The sequence below is a fragment of the Bombyx mandarina genome, chromosome 01 (assembly GCF_030267445.1).
Source record: "Bombyx mandarina strain Sakado chromosome 01, ASM3026744v2".
Classification (NCBI taxonomy): Eukaryota; Metazoa; Arthropoda; class Insecta; order Lepidoptera; family Bombycidae; genus Bombyx; species Bombyx mandarina.
The window spans coordinates 1477038-1492978 of record NC_143208.1 but is presented as its reverse complement, the minus strand read 5'-3'; the positions used below and the strand labels follow the sequence as shown (position 1 = coordinate 1492978).

Below are 15941 nucleotides of genomic sequence, written 5' to 3'. Positions count from 1 at the left end.
AAGCTGCCATCTCTCTGCGTAAGTGCTTTGAACATCCGACTCCTGGCGACAAAATCGACTGACTTTCTACTTCTCTTTCTCTAAATACTCTTTTATAAATCGTTTAAGCTTCATAGTAGTTCGTTCATTAATGTCTAGGGCACCGTACGGACATATCAACTCTCCGACATTGAAACTTTAATAATGGAACAAACCACGTCAAACACACCTCCAGTTCACATTGAGAATTTTCAGTCGCAACCACGTTAAATTTACAGGAAAGTGTAACTAGATTCGCGCTGGCTCCTTTCAATTTTAAAAGGTCCGCTTACAATTTAATCCGTGTGCAGTATAATCAATTATAAAGCTTTAGTAAAGCCTGAATGTGGGTAAATTTTATGACCGAAATATTCATGTGAAATACATTTTAGATTTTAATGAGTATTTTCATATTTTTACTTCTTGTGAGTCCGCACCGGTAAGTACCACCACCCTGCCTATTTCGGCCGTAAACCAGTAATGCGTTTCGGTTTGAAGGGTGGGGCATCCGTTGTAACTATACTGAGACCTTAGAACTTATATGTCAAGGTGGATGGCGCATTTACGTTGTAGATGTCTATGGGCTCCAGTAACCACTAAACGTCAGGTGGACTGTGAGCTCGTCCACACATCTAAGCAATAAATAAATAAAATTATAAAATTCGTGCTACGTACATATTTTTAAAGTCCTGAAAGTAAAACTTATAACTACTAATGAATTTAAAACTGTTTATATCTAAACTTTTAAAAATGAACTTCGATAAATTTGATTTATTTGATATTTAACATAAGTTGGCGCCCGTCGTCAGCTATATGTTTTGCTGGTTATCAGGTCGTGAAAATATGAGAACTTTAATTCTTCCTTAATACAGATTTACAATTATCAGAGAACACTAAAAGTCTCAAGAAGTTGGGGTCTCCAAAATGGCCGTTTTGTAGGCGTCCACAGCTTCTTCAGGTGATGAAAATCTCTGTCCATGCAAGTTATTCTTTATTTTAGGGAAAGTATAGAAATCATTAGGGCTTAGGTTGGGGCTGTACGGCGGATGGTCTAATAATTATATGTTTTCTTGCTCTAAAAACTCTTTTGTTCTGTGCGCGGTGTGAGAACTCGCATTGTCGTGATGGATGATGATGCGGCTGTTGCAGTTCTCTTTACGGAGTTCAGAAACGACCTGTGGCAAACAAATGCTAGCATACCATTCTGCATTAACCGTTCTTTGTCCCTCAAGAGGAATAGTCGTAACATGGCCGGTTTTGGAGACAAACGGGGCCACCATTTTTTTGCAACACTCCGTGAACGAACTATTTTTGTTGGCTTTAACTCATTTTCGAACACCCAAACTCGTGACTGGTTTTTTGTTTCGGGTTTGTACGCGTATATCCAGGATTTGTCACCTGATACAATGTTGTATACAGCATTTGAGGATCCTGCGTGGAATCTTTCGAGAGTTCTGACGCACCAAGTAACGCGAACCGCTTTTTGCTCTTCACAGAGCGGTATCCATCGGGGAAACAACTTTTTTACACCTAATTGTTCATGCAAGATTATTTGTATTTGACTCATACCAATGTCTAAAGTTGCCTGAATTTTGCGGTATGTCACATGTCGATCTTCCTCAATCAGCTTTCGCACAGCATCAACGTTTTCTTGGGTGACTGCAGTTTTTGGACGACCTTGACGGGGATCATGACTGAGCTTGACACGTCCACGTTGAAACTCAGCAAACCAGCGATAATTGTGGTTTTGGGTGGGGCTTCATCACCAAATGCAGAAATAATCCGGTCAACACACTGTTTTTGTGTTAAACCACTTCGAAAATGATCGCTCTTGAATTTTCTCGAGTCAATTCCATTTTCTCAATGACTAAACAAGTTTGACAAAACCTCGTGACAAAACCGAGAATCTTTTTTTAAATAAATAAATGGTATTTGATTTTTAAAACCAAGGAGTTTTCAATTAAAAATATTTTAATATGACAGGAACAGTGGAAATATTCCATTCCCGATACTTTTAGTGCAGCCCTCGTATCGTAAGTGATTTTTTTTTATACGTGCTTGACCAACTGGACTCTTCTGTAGAGATTTCATAATTACTAGCCGTAGAGCTTAATATGAAAAACCACGCGTTCATTCTAATTTTAAGCGAAAGAAGATTGCTATAGATTCAATTGTGTACGGTAGACTTAAGATGTATGACAGGAATCGTGATATAACAATGGATACAGGTAACTACTCAATATAAGGTAAGATGAGAATTCAACTAGACTAGTAAAATAAACTAAAAAAACAGACACACGGTAAGTGTATGGAGAGACGGGGTACGTCCGTCTCGCCGCATCTCATTCAAGCTCAATCTACGTGAAGGCATCAAACCTAATTTAAGCCCCAGAGAGTAAAATACAACGTGATTTCAACTCTATTTCTTTTGAAAATTATGTATTAACGAAAAAGTACCAATTAAAATGATTTCATAACACAAAATAATAAAGATATTTACAATGAATTTTGGTGTTTAGAATTTTAAGTATCAATCAGAAAATTAATCATTGTTTACAAAATAACGTTCATCTAGTTTGAGTACTTTTCTGGTATTTTTACTGTCATTGATCTTGGGGTTTATAATTATCTCGATCATAATATTAATTCTAAAGTAATAAACGACTATTGATTGACATTTTAGTTTATAAGGGTCTCTTCAAATATCAAATTACAATCTTAAGTATACTTGAAAAGAGTTAGAATAATTAAGGCGTTGGGGCGGAGGTGTAGGGTACGTGGAGCGCTTTTCTCTCTGAGCATCCATCCGTAGCCGTCAAAACCAGGGCCGTACTAGGTATTTCGCCCGAATCCAGAGCCCTCTAAGCGTTTTCTCCTATATGTCGTTTTGGAAACCAGTCAGGGATACCTTAAGAAGACGATAATGTAAGCTGTCTTATTCACACTTAGAGAAAATGCAGCCCGCTGACGCATGATTGGACTCTCTTACCCGCACTGGTTGTAACCCAGCGGATTATCTCGGGGATAAGATTTGGAGGTGCTATCTAGGCAGGCTTCGGATAGCCCGCTGACCAAGATGACCAGCAATTGCCGTGCTGACGCCCAGAACACGCACATCCCGAGAAGTAAGCATCCAACTGGTACCCCAAGATCACGTGGTACTACTACCATGTGGCGATTATATATATCTTCCATACGGTGGATCGACCAAATCAAGCAGTGTGAGCTCTCTTAACGTGTACAGTAGGATGGTCAATAGGGAGAGTTGGCCGACCATCGGGAGCCGCATTAGAAACTATACTTAACTATACTTGAGGCCTTAGAGCTTATATCTCAAGGTGGGTGGCGCATTTACGTTGTAGATGTCTATGAGCTCCAGTAACCACTTAACATCAGGTGGGCTGTGGGCTCGTCCACCCACCTAAGCAATAAAAAAAGTTATTTATTTATTACAAGTAGAATCCAAGAACCCAATTACAAGTAGAAACAAAAAGCCAATCAAAGGTCCTCACCAATATAAACAAATTATAACACTAGATAATTATATTGAAATACATTTTTTTTTTATGCAAACTCATTGGTCAAACACAACAATGACTTCGAACACACGGACCAAGATGCGTGTCTGCGTCATCTAACCACGTTAATACAAAATATAAACTAGGTGTGAAATTTATAGAGAATTTTAATATAACATTCCTTTATTAGCATAAGCTGATAAACGACGCCTTAACTAATCAACGGCTTTGAAACGAGCCGCATAGTTTATTGAATATTAAACTGCGGTATTAACTTCCTTGTACAGGTAACTTTTATGACATTACACTATTAAGTACCGGAAATATGTCAATAGTGATGTGAATCAGTGACATTAATTGAGTACTTACTGCATAGTTGTGCACCGCGAATCAATTTGCATTAAATTCAGAATGAACATTAATTTTCAACGAATTGAATATAAGCATCAACTAGATTTGTAACTAGTTGTCGTGTAGTGGTACACTTAACAATTCCCACAACGAGTCACAATTTAAATCTATGCAGTAGGTGACTTTAACAATGAGATTATTTTCCCTCTAATTTCTATTCTATAGAAAATTTGTGGTCTCTTGTGCTAGGTCTGATATGAAAAAATCAATGAACTTCCGATTCCTTCTAGCTTTTCTGGGTTGCGTGAACAGTTTATGAGGATATTGGTAAGTTTTTATGTAAACTATCACCCAGCCTAAATCAGTTTTCTGCTACCAAGTTATTGTCACTGACAAACCGATCTAATACAGTCTAAGCTTACAAAAGTGGATCTTATATAGTGTAGTTACGATATGATGTGATTCTTTTTTTAGACTGATTATGCCATGTTTTCCTTAAGACTTTCAAGGTTAGCATTTCGACATGGTTGCATACTTACGTTGCCTCTATACATAACCACCTGTCATTATTTCCGGTCAAAGGTTTTTTCTCTTGCTTTGATAGGTGAACGAGCTTACAGCCCACCTGCATTCATGTGGTGGTAAATGCCGTCACCCATCTGAGATATGAGTTCTAAGGTTGAGAGTTTTACAGTACAATGGCTACCGCATCCTTCAATCCGAAACACATTACTGCTTCACGGCAGAAATAGGCAGGGTGGTAATACCTACCCGTGCGGACTCATACATCTCCTACCATCAGTAATTAAGCAATTTTAATTTTTGCGGGTTTGATTTTTATTACACGATGTTATTTCTTCACCGTGGAAGACAGTCGTGATTTGTCAAGTACGTATTTCGTTAGAAAAATTTTTACCCGTCTGCGGGATTCGAACCGCATCGCTCGATACGAATGCACCAGGTGTCTTGGCGTTTAAGCCACGACGACTTCAGAACTTTGTGTAAAAGAAGAAAGAAACGACGACTTTGTGTAAAATATTTATCGGAAAAATAAATTTTCATTGTGGAATAACAATACTTTGATTTAAACCGTTTTTTTTTTTTCTGTTCCATCGCACACCGCAGGCAAACGTATTTTTGTATTTCGAATGCGTTGAAAATTTCCATACGGTGAAGACTGACAATAGTGAAATTTAGTGTATTCATTTTTTATTTTTATAAACAATGAATTTTCCGACAACGTTTGCATTTCGTTTAAAGCCTTCAATTGTTAACGAACGAACCTCTGCTGGCATTAGGAGAGTTTTGTTGGTTAAATATACAATAAAGTTTGTCCTGTACTTAGTTGTTTTGGTGCTAAATTTGTTTAAAACGTTTTATTCTACTATAACAGTAGCGTTTAGAATTATTTATGTGGAGGCGTGTTCATTGTTCTCATTCGCTATCTTTTACAAAACTACACTTGTTTTTAATTTTAATTTAAAATGTATTCTATTGTAATGTAAAAACAGAACCGATTCGTACAGCACGTTTAATTAATAGGGGTGAAAGCCGGACTTTGACTATACATGTTATAGAAAAAATTTTTTTTTTTTTATAGCTTAGATGGGTGGACGAGCTCACAGCCCACCTGGTGTTAAGTGGTTACTGGAGCCCATAGACATCTACAACGTAAATGCGCCACCCACCATGAGATATAAGTTCTAAGGTCTCAGTATAGTTACAACGGCTATCCCACCCTTCGAACCGAAACGCATTACTGCTTCACAGCGGAAATAGGCAGGGTGGTGGTACCTACCCGTGCGGACTCCCAAGAGGTCCTACCACCAGTGAAATGTTTTCATATAGCTTAGTAATATTATTTTAAAATTATTTGAACCCGATCGAACTCTAGCGCAACAGAATCATTCCTATGGAATATAAATGCGAACAAATCACGCTGCATTCTTTCATGGATTTATTACCTTTACAAAATTAGGTAGTACAAATCTATAGATGAAATTTTAATTTGATTTAATTTAATGCAAACCTATAATGAGGGATGAAAGGCAATTTGGTTTAAGTGACTTTTTTGCGACTTTACAGGAGAGCGATTTTAAGTTTAAAATTTGGGGATAAAAATATATCATAACAAAAAACTTCATCACTTATTTCAATAGAGCAGCCTTAATTGAAGTTCAATTAAAAACATCGAATGTTATACTTATGTAGGCATATATACAATATAATATAATACTATATTATACTAAATATAACGCACCTTTGATTACAAAGATAAATGTTGGCATATTAAGCGAAATGTCGCTTAAACAAAAAAGCCTTTCACCTCTTGATAAGTTTGGTTGATTCATTTTTAATACACGCTCATCTTGGAAATCTTTTATAAGTGTGCGCGTCAGATCTGTACCTTTTTAATTTTTTTTTTATTCCTTAGATGCGTGGGCGAGCTCACTCACAGCCAACCTGGTGTTAAGTGATTACTGGAGCCCATAGGCATCTACAATGTGAATGCGCCACCCACCTTGAGATAAAGTTCTAAGGTCTCAGTATAATTACATCGGCTACCCCACCCTTCAAACCGAAACGCATTACTGCTTCACTAGAAATAGGCAGGATGGTAGTACCTAACCGCGCGGACTCAAGAGGTCCTACCACCAGTAATTACGTAAATTATAGTTTTGCGAGTTTGATTTTTATTACACGATGTTATTCCTTCACCGTGAAAGTCAATCGTGAACATTTGTTAAGTACGTATTTTCATTAGAAAAATTGGTACCCACCTGCGAGATTCGAACACCGATGCATCGCTCGATACGAATGCACCGGACGTCTTATCCTTTAGGGCACGACGACTTCAAATGCGAAATGACGCTTAAACGAAATAGCTTTTCAACTCTCCATAAGTTTGGGAGATTCGTTTTTATTAACACAGTCATCTTAGAAGTCTTTTATAAGTCGCGAATCAGATATGTACTTATCTAGAAGACCTGGTGTCTTGGTCTCGAGATTTGTTTTCCGTCTTCGCACATCTTATTTACAGGATGAGAAACCAGCACCCTAACACTAGAGGTATTAAATTATGTTCGGAGCCAACTAATCGCGGACAATGTAAGGAATGATTTTGTTGAGGTCATGATATTTGTAAATCAAGAGCGATCATTAATATGAACGCGATACTTCATATCTTGAGACGGGAACTAATTTTCTCGATTAGAATCCTCGTACACCACACAATGAACGGTTGATTTCAAGAGCAGATCCGGATGTAAACCTCAAGATAACGTTGAGACACGAACGTGATTTGAGAACGTGTCAAACAAAATCTCGGATTACCGTTTAATTTTCAACATCCCTAAATAATAAATGTACGTACTATAAAACTGGAGGTACAAGCGCTCGACACACGAAACTTTACAAAAACTGAGTCGGAGCCCCGGTACGATCTCCCGCCCTGACGTATAGTCAAGCTCGCATAGACTAATGGTGCAGACCCTCGTACCGATTAGTCCGTGAGAGCTTCGAGAGAATCTACGGAATTTAAGCATATGTTTCATCGCAATCGATATTGAACTATGAAGTGATACCGTTTTTTGTCATATTATAGACTATTGAGGGGTAACTATAAACACAATTTGCTGGTAGTATATGAGATAAGTATGTTTATTAAGAAAAAAAAGCTCTTTTCTGCTCTCTGGAAAAGCTGCGTGTATCCAATCCATTTTCATGTCTATAAGCAATGGTGACCACTCACCATCAGGTGGGCCTTATGGCCTTACAGCTTATGCCAGAGGCCAATAAAAACCGATTTTAAGGCATAGATTTTTGGCGGAAAGTAATTCTATACATTAACGGTTTGTTTGACTAAAACGATAATATTAAATCGTGAATACAGTTCAGTGGAGGCAGCCGAGACGTGGGGTTCCCACCCCATGTCGCGATCCGAGCTAGACCGAGATGATGCGACATAGAACAATTTAATAATTTAACTGTATGGTATCCTGAGTTTAAGTTAATAGAAGGCTCCGGACAGTTCGATTTACTCCTGTGAAGTTAGATTGAAAAGTAATAAAAGTTGAATACAATAGGTTTGCAGTACGTCTAAAGCAAGCCCAGCAAAAATAAATCTCATGAGCAATTGTATTGGACTTTATGAATATCTGTGGAATAATTCAGAATTCAGATCGTAGGTTACTCTTGAAAATACTAAACTAAATAATTTCCATATAAGACGATATAAGTAAATTAGATAGCTATTATGAATATTTCGAATATCGTATGAGATCTTGGACCTCACAAGTAAGCTGTTCGTGTTACATTGCGTAGAGTGGTAAAGCTATTGATAAGATGTTGGATGCAAGCACGGTTATGTCATACGATATTTTTATTAATGTTGTCTTTGTTAAGCATACAATATATAATAAAAGAAATTTGAGCAACAGAAATGCGTTTTTGTCCGAATCACGGGTTTTACCTTTAGCTGCGAATGTGACCTTCCGGGAAAATCGGATCAGATTTAAGGATTAGTTAGTCTTTCACTTGTGCACTATATAGTACTGCCGAAAGTGGAAAACATATTCCAAAATGGACGTTCAAAGGATTATCTTCTTACAATACAGTAGATAGGGCTTCAAATCGTTTGACGAACAAACCGATCTTTATCTTATATATGAAAATCTTCACAAACGAATGAAGTGTTTTGTGTTAGTTAATAATTACGTTTGCAGTGGTACATGTGGGTGACCTCTCGAGTCGCTTGGAAGTGGGCTGCTACTGATATCGACACTGGAGCTTAGACGTCCACCATGAAATTGAAAATTATATCTATACTAATATTATAAAGAGGAAAGATTTGTTTGTTTGTTTGTTTCGAATAGGCTCCGAAACTACTGGACCGATTTGAAAAATTCTTTTTCCATTAGAAGCCGACATTGTCCCTGATGAACATAGGCTACTTTTTTTTTTATTTTTTGTTTTTTTTTGTTTTTATGTGTGTTTTAATGTTTCCGAAGCGAAGCGAGGGCGGGTCGCTAGTAGAATTATATAGCCGATTATTGTTTAGAGTCGGAACACGTGCTTATTATTAAGCGGCGACTTTTTAAATATTATTTCCGAATAATTTACGTTGCCAATAATAATATCGTAGGTAGAGGGGGAAGAGGTCGACCAAAGAAGACATGGATGGAGTGTGTGAATGACGATATGATAGAGAGAGGAGTGAGTGTTAAAATGACGGCTGATAGAAGAGAATGGAAGAGAAAAATTAGCTGTGCCGACCCCACTTAGTGGGATAAGATGGAGAAAAAGAAGAAGAAGAAGAATTTACGTAGCCAAAATAATATTCAAGAGCATTAGCGGGCTTACCAATTTTCTATATCAGGTGCTGCGTGTGGTTCATTTATTGGCTCCGATGGGCAGATGAGCATACGAACCAGCTGACGTTAAGTGACGCCCATATACAAAACAACGTTAGTGATCATGCGACATGGTTGAAAACTTAACTGAATTCAAATAATGGATGGTTTTCTTGGTGTGTGTGTGTGTGTGTTTTTTTTAGCTGGTTGGACGAGCTCAGCCCACCTGGTGTTAAGTGCTTACTGGAGCCCATAGACATCAACAACGTAAAGGCGCCACCCAACTTGAGATATAAGTTCTAAGGTCTCAAGTATAGTTACAACGTCTGCCCCACCCTTCAAACCGAAACGTATTAATGCTTTACGGCAGAAATAGGCGGGGTACCTACCCGTGTGGACTCACAAGAGGTCCTACCACCACCTGCCGGGTGTGGCTGAAATCATATTTTAATGTTTTTATTTATTTTCAGGACAGAACTACGAACTAAATATATACTTCTCCATACGGCGTATAGACCGTCATGTTAAAGCACTAATTTAACTAATATGTTCACTTAAGCTATGTCATTAACAGAGCCAATACAAAGTCAATGAGCGCCCGGAAACAAAACTTTAAATTTTTGCATACATGTATGTGTGCTTCGTATACCTACGAAAAAAACTATTACACGTGCTACGCGGCTACGCGGCTACGCTGCTACGGCGCTACGTGATTATTGGTTTTTGTTTACAAATAGTGATACGCGAGAGGTGAAAAGCTATTAATTTTATTTCAGAGAGAATTTATATATTTTACAGACGGCTTAATAATTTTACGGTTGTTGATTATTCTTTCTCGAAATAGAAACATAAAATTGCTTTTCTACAAAATGTTAATAACTAATTTGTGATATTATCAGGATATTATTTACCGATACTATATCGAGGGGTGAAAGGCAATTTGATTTAAGCGACATTTCTTTTTTTCCTTAAAAGTCCGTTTTATTTAGCATTAGCATCAATAATTCGATGATTTTAATTGTTCTTCAATTATGTTTACCCCGTTCAAATGGCAGTTTTTTTTTTGGACATGAAAATTATTTTCAAATTTTAAACTTTTTTTTATTGCCCTTGTAGGCAGACGAGCATACGGCCCACCTGATGGTGAGTGGTTACCGTCGCCCATGGACTTCAGCAATTCCAGGGGCAGAGCCAAGCCGCAAACTTTACAAGCTCTCCTGTAAAGTTGCAAAAAATCGCTTTTCCTAACCTTCCACCCTTCGATATAATCAGTACGCACCTCTTTGATGTGCATTTGGTAATCGAAATGCTTTTCTAAATTATACGTTCGATCGACCGATCTAACTTTGCTCCAATATAAATGCAATTAAGAGAAAATTATGTAACATTCCGACAATGTAACAGAAATTCACTTTTGAACTGTTTTGTTTGTTGTCGACATCTCCTTTAGACGTGATCGCGCCCTATAACCACACCGTGTCGTTCGCAGCCCTACCGATGCATTATTGCATGGAAACAGAATGGAAAATTTTATGTTACATCAGACGCTCCCCGCGGCTACACTTCCGTTAATGTTTTCATTTAATAATAATAAAACACTAAGTGTAGACTGACTGTGTATGTGGATAGACTGATGTTTCTTTTAAATATAAATTAATAGATATAAATAACTGATGGTAGGACCTCTTGAGACCGCACGGGAAGGTACACCACCCTGCCTATTTCTGCCGTGAAGTAGTAATGCGTTTCGGTTTGAAGGGTGGGGCAGCCGTTGTAACTATACTTGAGACCTTAGAACTTATATCTCAAGGTGGGTGGCGCATTTACGTTGTAGATGTTTATGGGCTCCAGTAACCACTTAACATCAGATGGGCTGTCACGTCCACCCGTCTAAGCAATAAAAAAAAGAACTCCTTCACCCATCTTAGCAATAAATAAATAAAACTAACGCTAGGCCAATCTGAAATTTTTTCTGAAAATTTCGCTTCCTGCAGGTGTCGTAATAAGGGATTGATCTATGAATGGGAAGCATCATTCTGTTGGTATTGCAGTAATGCACTGCGATTGTGAACCAATAACTACGGAACAAGTGCAGTAAGCTCGCACGGGTAGGTACCATCGTCCTATCTCGTCCGAAAGCTAACGCAGTTACTTTACAACGCTTTTGGAAATTTGACCCCACATCAAAAGATGAATGGTGAGATTTAAGCCGTGACGTGCACGAATCCTAGTCAATGCCAACTGAAACTTCAACTAGCTCACGTTAATCTGGCAACCTAAAAATGTATTTTTCATATCAACTTATATATTGATGAATTAATTAAGCTCATAAAGTTCGAAGTTGTTAATGAACGTTGACAGGTCTGATATCTGACTCCCGATGCAATGTTTGTATGAAACATGTATTATGGTCTTTCACCAATAGTACGTCTGCGGGGAATATTGTACTTGTAACTTCATTATTATTGAAACGACAGTCATTCGAATATTTTCACATTGAGAGAGAAAGAAAAGGAGAGAGGAAGAGAAAGGCAGTGGGTAGGGGTAAGTATTGGAGGTGGTGATCGGTGGAGAGGGGGAGAAAAAGAGGGAGAGAAGAATTCCAGGGTGTAGGCATACTAGTACTTAAGACTGTAAATAATCATAAAAACAAATACCTATAAGTAACAGCAGCTCCTAAATACATACGCACATTACTAAACATTTTTATTAAGACTTAGATCCCATGTTCCAAGGTGAATGACTGTTTTTAGATTGTGTCTAACCACTTAACACCGTGGACCGTGATTTAGTTCACCTAGCGAAGCAATTAAAAAAGTGTTATAAAAAGCGAATGAACTAACATGAACACTAACAATGCTAGGAGTACTATGATACCTACTGCGGAGGACATATGTACAACAACACTTGAAAATTTGATGCCATAATTTGGGAAGTTCGCTGGAATACTCCTTAAAGATGTAGCGCTATATCAAACGAGTATTTCTTCGCAGTGAACACGCAACCTTTCTACTAATAGTTTCAATTAAACTAATTTAAATTTACGCCACTCGAAGACCTATGACTAAAAGAGTATTCTACTTCAGGCCCAAGTTGTGATCGCCGTCTCCGAAGCATGCCCTCTTCTCTAAAAACTCTTCCACAAAACGTAGGACTGTCATCCGCATAACAGAGTAGGTCAGCAGCAAATAATATGTCGTTGGTGTGGAGGACGAAAAGTGTGGGACAGTTGCTGAACCATGCGAAACCCCATTAATAATGATGTAGTATCGGAGCACCAACCACGGACCTGACGTTATCCATAATCTAGCAATGCTTTTTCAGGGATCCACAGAAATTGCATAAGGTAGAGTCAATAGAAGTGCCCTGTTCCATCTACTAAAGGATTCCAGGACACGACAGTGAGAGCCTCACCCTGGCTTTTAAAATGTTCATACTTTTGCTAAAATAGAGTTGACCCCGAATCACATCTGTAGGATCTCTTGCGGCAAACAAAGACATGATGCAACCCTCAGGATTTGGTACGGAGCCACGTTTTGATTGCTCTTATATCCAGATAGTTTAGGTCTACGTTTTTAGGTTAGGATGGTCCAGATGGCTTCAGTTGTAGCAGTCGCTCATGAATGTCAACGATGCAAGGGCACAGCCACGCCGCTGCCTTACTACTGAAGACCTTTTTTTTTTCGGGTCGTTGCTGAACCTCCTACGAGGTCCCCGCACCTAAGGGGCGCGCGGGATACGTGGGACTCACGAGGGTTACCGCGGTCAACACTACAATCAGACAGTGGGGCTCACACCAACGACGCCCAGCCGACGGAGCCTTCGAGGCGAATCGAAGGCTCTAAAACGTCGGCCGTCTCCGTACGGTAGCCCGTCAGACCGCCCAGACGGTACCGCTGGTGTCCCGGAATGCCCCGCTGGACCAAAACCAGCCTGCCGGGTCAGGACGCGATACACCACCAACCGGTCGCTCTATTACTCCTCTGTAGCGCGCTAGAGTGCTGGTAGCACGCCGCGCGGCCTCTACCCCCTCAAGTCGCCCCTTGACCTTCACCGGGGGGAAAGTCCTGCTTCAAGCTTTGTTTGTAGAAGGACGTAGTACTAGAATAACACCATAAAGGACAAACAATTTCAGAAACGTATGATGCGTGTCAAAAGAGATCTCTGGAAACGTACTTCGGATGAACACAGCGGTTCCAAATAGAATGGATGACCCGGTAACGGGAAATTTAATGGTCAAAATGAAATGATAATCTCGAAAACTTTCCTAGACTATTCCGCCTAGAATATACAGCTTAAAACGTAGAGAGAACCAAAATTATTCCTAAATTTTCCTGGCTTTACCTTCGAAACCTCTCCGAAAATCAACACCACTAAACTTCAAAAATTGCAATGGTATTGGAAAGCTACATGTCCTTTAGGATTGGCACCATCCCAAGCTGTCCCTGTAAACGCACAAACCTATTTGAAAAAGTTTGAATTGACCCACCATAGATAGCTGGGACACCTAGGACACAAGTATAGATCGTTTCTCCATACTCCAAAAAAAAATGATGACCAGTATATTATGCATAACCCGTGCTATCACACCCATTGCAATGCATATCAATATCGATAAACACCATGTCATTGATACGCAAGATATAAAGTGTGAACAAAAGCACTGGCCTTTGGGCAAGAGTTGAAGGTCTAGACATCAGAACAACAATGATGCCGACAACGATGTCTTCAATTTTGCGTCCATCGTAAACTTGTGATCCGCTTGGAGAGCTTTTCAAAGTTTCCGTAGCTGGTAACTTTGACAGAAGTGCCCTATGCCAGATCCTGTCGAAGATTTTCGCAATGTCCCCAGCAAACATCAGCTAGGTTTGTCCTGGCCCTACACAAATTCCGGTTCTAAGAGCAAAAGCTCCCGGTGTATTCCAGGTCCATAATATCCACAAAGAAAGACAAAGGCAAGTACATTCGTGGTAGATAGCGTCAAGATTTTTGAGTTCTCTGACATTGCAAAGATCCACCTTATTAATGGGGGAAACAACCCTGGAAACTAGTCTTTTCTTCTCTGTAGGGAATAAATAAAAAATGGTTAAATTAAAAGTGCACGTTAGCGATGAATGCATAGTGCACGGAGTGTGAGGAAATGTGCTGGGGCATGATCCAATCCGCAAGTGGCCGTTGGGCCTTATAGCTTAGGAGTAGTTATAGAAGTAGTTCCTGATATCTCAACCACAAGCGCTGGTTTTTTCGCTTGTAGGTGAGGCATCTTCTCAAGCCGGAATTTAGCTGTAATACTAATATTCAGTTCTCCTATTGCCCTATAGATGGCCGGAAGAAACCACTCCATTGGATTTCCTAGGTACAGCGCCAATCAATCGCGACTGAAAAGCTCATCCAAACTTTTGCATCCAATTCTCTGCAGAGCTGAAACCTACCGCCCTACTCGGGATAGAAATTAATAAAAAGTATTTTTCCTATCCTTCAGGCCAGAACAAACGAAAACTATAATACAGACAGAAACAAACTTTTTATCTATATATATTATCTTTTTATTTATCTAGAAACCACCACCTGTCAGCTTCATAAACACAAAGAGTAAAGCTGTGCAACGAAAAATTCAACACTGAAAACAACGGTTACCTGATTCAGTACAAATCGATTATTTAAAAATGTATCGACAGGTAAAAAAACCTATTCCTAAGCTAAATATCATTCCTAAAATGTATTCTCTTTATTAAGTACTAGCGACCCGCCCTCGCTTCGCTTCGGAAACATTAAAACACACATGAAACAAAAAAAATAAAAATAAATAAAAAAAGTAGCCTATGTTCATCAGGGACAATGTCGGCTTCTAATGGAAAAAGAATTTTTCAAATCGGTCCAGTAGTTTCGGAGCCTATTCGAAACAAACAAACAAACAAATCTTTCCTCTTTATAATATTAAGTATAGATTTTAACTCAGACAACATTAATAAAGATATCATGATTGATTTATATTTCTGCTATTGAATTGAATTGAAACACGTTTTTACGTATTAATACCGTACTTTCAATTTAGTTATGTGAAGTATATTATTGTTTTGTTTTACCTAAACACCACTCAAGTAAAAGTTTAGTCGAAGTCCGCCGTCGGCGCCGTCTTCAAAATTTCAAACCACTGCAATCGAAGGACCGTGCACCGTATAATTACGCGAAATAATCAAGAAGCTGTTGGAGTGACTCCTATTTATATTTACATGATAATTAGAAGTGAAGTTAAGCTAAACAGCAACAAGTTTTTTTTTTCCTACTAAATTTTTATGTCTAATTAAATTTAAGCTTACCTTCAACAAAAAGGAGAATCAGACGGCTCGCCTGTGACCCGGACTGCTTCTCGCAACAGGCAACTAAGTTTTCACAGCTCTTGTGCACTCGCAATAAACGATCTGTGACTACGGACGCGGCGTGTCAACGTCAGCGCGCCGCGGAGAACATCCGACGAGTGAAACAGCGCACATCACCGTAATTTCATCTCGCCCTGAGGAAATATTGAAAAACAACAATATTTAACTCTATTTTTAGCCAATATTGAATAATAAGTTCTTTATGATAATTTGTTGTTTAAGGAGTAAAATTAATTAATCGGTTTTAGATGTTAGAGTTGGCTCTGTGAAAACGTATGGGCAGCGTTTCCCCGATCACGGCTAATGCAATCATGAAATATAAT

General features: G+C 38.8%; 1 protein-coding gene across 1 annotated transcript in view; it reads right to left on the bottom strand.

Annotated features, from left to right (window-relative positions):
• Nucleotides 1–15694, bottom strand: part of LOC149503443 (uncharacterized) — a 62630-nt gene extending 46936 nt beyond the window's left edge. Inside the window, exon 1 of the mRNA XM_089733503.1 lies at nt 15559–15694. The gene's annotated coding sequence lies outside the window, so the exon portion shown is untranslated. The remainder of the gene's footprint in view (nt 1–15558) is intronic.
• Nucleotides 15695–15941: the final 247 nt, after the last annotated feature.